This window comes from Schistocerca americana, unplaced genomic scaffold (genome assembly GCF_021461395.2).
Source record: "Schistocerca americana isolate TAMUIC-IGC-003095 unplaced genomic scaffold, iqSchAmer2.1 HiC_scaffold_1150, whole genome shotgun sequence".
Lineage (NCBI taxonomy): Eukaryota > Metazoa > Arthropoda > Insecta > Orthoptera > Acrididae > Schistocerca > Schistocerca americana.
The window spans coordinates 20,001-25,000 of record NW_025725210.1 but is presented as its reverse complement, the minus strand read 5'-3'; positions in this window follow the sequence as shown (position 1 = coordinate 25,000).

Genomic DNA, 5,000 nt, shown 5'->3' with positions numbered 1-5,000 from the left:
AGACGCTTTAGGTGCGACCACCCGTGCTCCCAACTGAGCTTGCCGCTGCCGACAGAGGCCCGGGAGCGTGCTGTCGTGGCATTGCCGGCGGGAGACAACACGCGCCACCTACGGTGACCGGCAGCTCCAACGCCAGCGCCACAGAAGGACAAAAGCCCCACTTGGGTGCCGAAGCGAACTCTCCCAGCACAGCGCACGCGCCAACACGTCCGCACAGCTGCGATACAAACCACCTGCGAGAACCGCAGAGGCGACCGAGCAGCAGACGGCGTCGCGGCGCCGAGCGCCGGGCGGCGGCGCATCCTCAGCGCACACAGTCCTCAATCGGACCAGCACACTGCAGATGTCCACCGCGCTTCGCACCGGGCCCGCGAGGACCTACTTTGGCCGCACGGCGCCGCGTGCAGGGTGCGCCGGCGCGCAGCTGCGCCGCCTGCCGCCTCCGTCGGCCGGCGCGCCTGCCACTGGCCGCCCCCACCAGCCGGCTGTAGCGCGTGCGCCCACGCACCGCACGGCCAACACGCCGGGAGGCCCCCCCTCACCGGCCGGGGACGGTCCCACCCAGCCACCGCCGCGTATCGCTTCACACCCACATGCCATTCACGTTCGTGGGCATGGTGGGTATCGCTGCAACAACCGGTTGGTAGCTCAACCGATCGTCGCCATCACTGATTCACCCCTAGCGAGAACAACCGCACCACAACGGTTTACCAGTTGTTCATTTGCGTAACGTCACCAGCAAACGTAGGCGTCCATCGCCATTTGCAAATTCAACGATTGTTGCATGCCTGTGTCAGGTGTCACGACACACTGTCTGCCCACATACACGCAACAACATGTCCACGCTTAGCGAACACGTGGAAGGTGGCCCCCGTACGTATGCGATGTCCATTGCGCGAACGACTGTCAACCGGCCTCTGTCGCATGTCGCAGATGTGGAACGCAGTGCACCGTGCTATCACGGTGTGTGAGAAGAGACGACTACGTCTGACAACACGCGCCACTACATCAACAGACGGCTCATGCTGATCGCCATCCAGGGCATACCACACTGCAATCCAGCTCTTATAGGGAGACGACACGTAGCTGAGTGCACAACATTTGGACCGCATGGTTCGCCGTTGTTGGCGCAGTCGTTGTACGGTCACATGTACCACGATGTATCATTCAGTACATGAGGACCAATGTGCAGTACAGTGTGTGATTTGGACGTACAACATCAGCGGACAGTTGACACAGGCCGTACCACAGCGTAGGCTAAGTGCTTCGCCATGCGAATGCCAATGAACAACTGCAAATGCCAATGAACAACTGCAAAGGGCATTGAGCATGTACGTCCTGCTGCCATCCACATTACAGTGTATAGCTGCAAGGTGTTTAACATGAAGCGATACACTGGGGACCGGGCAGTGCGAGTAGCAAACTATATTGCGGGGGTTGCAGTTAGGCAACACTACACTAATTTAACGCGTCGTATGACAATTACAGAGCAGGTTAAGGCCCAACGTGTGTTGGGTTAAGGCCCAACGTGTGTTGGGTTAAGGCCCAACGTGTGTTGGGTTAAGGCCCAACGTGTGTTGGGTTACGGCCCAACGTGTGTTGGGTTAAGGCCCAACGTGTGTTGGGTTAAGGCCCAACGTGTGTTGGGTTACGTTAAGGGGCAATGTGGGTTACGTTAAGGGGCAATGTGGGTTACGTTAAGGGGCAATGTGGGTTACGTTACGGCGCAATATAGGTTACGTTACGGCGCAATATAGGTTACGTTAAGGGGCAATGTGGGTTACGTTACGGCGCAATATAGGTTACGTTACGGCGCAATATAGGTTACGTTAAGGCGCAATATCGGTTACGTTAAGGCGCAATACAGGTTACGTTAAGGCGCAATACAGGTTACGTTAAGGCGCAATACAGGTTACGTTAAGGCGCAATACAGGTTACGTTAAGGCGCAATACAGGTTACGTTAAGGCGCAATACAGGTTACGTTAAGGCGCAATACAGGTTACGTTAAGGCGCAATACAGGTTACGTTAAGGCGCAATGCAGGTTACGTTAAGGCGCAATGCAGGTTACGTTAAGGCGCAATACAGGTTACGTTAAGGCGCAATGCAGGTTACGTTAAGGCGCAATGCAGGTTACGTTAAGGCGCAATACAGGTTACGTTAAGGCGCAATACAGGTTACGTTAAGGCGCAATACAGGTTACGTTAAGGCGCAATACAGGTTACGTTAAGGCGCAATACAGGTTACGTTAAGGCGCAATACAGGTTACGTTAAGGCGCAATACAGGTTACGTTAAGGCGCAATACAGGTTACGTTAAGGCGCAATACAGGTTACGTTAAGGCGCAATACAGGTTACGTTAAGGCGCAATACAGGTTACGTTAAGGCGCAATACAGGTTACGTTAAGGCGCAATACAGGTTACGTTAAGGCGCAATACAGGTTACGTTAAGGCGCAATACAGGTTACGTTAAGGCGCAATACAGGTTACGTTAAGGCGCAATACAGGTTACGTTAAGGCGCAATACAGGTTACGTTAAGGCGCAATACAGGTTACGTTAAGGCGCAATACAGGTTACGTTAAGGCGCAATACAGGTTACGTTAAGGCGCAATACAGGTTACGTTAAGGCGCAATACAGGTTACGTTAAGGCGCAATACAGGTTACGTTAAGGCGCAATACAGGTTACGTTAAGGCGCAATACAGGTTACGTTAAGGCGCAATACAGGTTAGGTTAAGGCGCAATACAGGTTAGGTTAAGGTACGACATAGGTTAGGTTAAGGTACGACATAGGTTAGGTTAAGGTACGACATAGGTTAGGTTAAGGTACGACATAGGTTAGGTTAAGGTACGACATAGGTTAGGTTAAGGTACGACATAGGTTAGGTTAAGGTACGACATAGGTTAGGTTAAGGTACGACATAGGTTAGGTTAAGGTACGACATAGGTTAGGTTAAGGTACGACATAGGTTAGGTTAAGGTACGACATAGGTTAGGTTAAGGTACGACATAGGTTAGGTTAAGGTACGACATAGGTTAGGTTAAGGTACGACATAGGTTAGGTTAAGGTACGACATAGGTTAGGTTAAGGTACGACATAGGTTAGGTTAAGGTACGACATAGGTTAGGTTAAGGTACGACATAGGTTAGGTTAAGGTACGACATAGGTTAGGTTAAGGTACGACATAGGTTAGGTTAAGGTACGACATAGGTTAGGTTAAGGTACGACATAGGTTAGGTTAAGGTACGACATAGGTTAGGTTAAGGTACGACATAGGTTAGGTTAAGGTACGACATAGGTTAGGTTAAGGTACGACATAGGTTAGGTTAAGGTACGACATAGGTTAGGTTAAGGTACGACATAGGTTAGGTTAAGGTACGACATAGGTTAGGTTAAGGTACGACATAGGTTAGGTTAAGGTACGACATAGGTTAGGTTAAGGTACGACATAGGTTAGGTTAAGGTACGACATAGGTTAGGTTAAGGTACGACATAGGTTAGGTTAAGGTACGACATAGGTTAGGTTAAGGTACGACATAGGTTAGGTTAAGGTACGACATAGGTTAGGTTAAGGTACGACATAGGTTAGGTTAAGGTACGACATAGGTTAGGTTAAGGTACGACATAGGTTAGGTTACGGTACGACATAGGTTAGGTTACGGTACGACATAGGTTAGGTTACGGTACGACATAGGTTAGGTTACGGTACGACATAGGTTAGGTTACGGTACGACATAGGTTAGGTTACGGTACGACATAGGTTAGGTTACGGTACGACATAGGTTAGGTTACGGTACGACATAGGTTAGGTTACGGTACGACATAGGTTAGGTTACGGTACGACATAGGTTAGGTTACGGTACGACATAGGTTAGGTTACGGTACGACATAGGTTAGGTTACGGTACGACATAGGTTAGGTTACGGTACGACATAGGTTAGGTTACGGTACGATATAGGTTAGGTTACGGTACGATATAGGTTGCGGGGCGGGGCGGCCGGTTTGTTGATTGTGATTATAGTAAGTGGATGCCTGCGGCATCATCTGATTTGCCACGTCAGGATGCACCTTTGGCTCATGACAGGCGGCGCTCTCATTCCATGCTTGTGGCAGACCTGTGTCTTTCATTCCTGCCATTGTTTGTGTGCTGTGAGAGGAGGCAGTATTGTGATGTTGGGTGCACCCCTGTGTAGGACATGTGTGGGTGTTGGTGGCTTGGCTGAGCAATGGTGGTTGTCGGGTGGGTGGGATATTCTGTTTTCTGAGTGGACCTCCCAGTCTGGTTATGACAGTGTGGATTGTCTAATGTGGCGGAGAGGATGCACTGGGTGTTGTTCCATGCTGGTGCTTACATATTGTCTGTGTGCGTGTTACAGGCAGAGAGTAGTGCGTGATAAGGGTGTGTGGCTGACGTGTGGTTGTGATTGTGAGCAGAGTCTTTCAGCATGTATACGGACAGTTGTATACATTATCTGTATTCTGATGGCTCTATCTATTACTAATCAGCGCCGTGTATACGTTTAATCCGGTTCCAGTCGAAACTGTTGTATCTCTGTACATTAGTGACACGGCGAGCCCGCTATGTAGTTACTCGTCTCGGCAGCTTCCACCGGTGTATGGCAAATGATTATAAGGAATCAGTCTAGTCGTCAATACCGATGGTGTGACGTCACATGTCTGGGGTGGGGGACGCTGCGCCCTTCCGGTGGGTCATGGCCTAGAAAGACTCTTCCCACGCAGGGGGGCGTGGACTGTCATTGACTCTTCCAGGTAATATACTTGCCGTACGTTCTTGCGACTGCGAGTGCAACGCTCACCGGTACCGACATGGATGGAGCGCCTCCTAGCTGACCGCTCAGCATCGGCATTCGTACAGAGAGCAACGCGGTCGCGTCTCTAGCTCGTAACTGGTACAGCCCGCAGCTCATGTATAGGGACAGCGGGAATGTCGCATATTGGAGATAACTCTTCATGAAACGCATGTTATAGGGGTGGATTGCA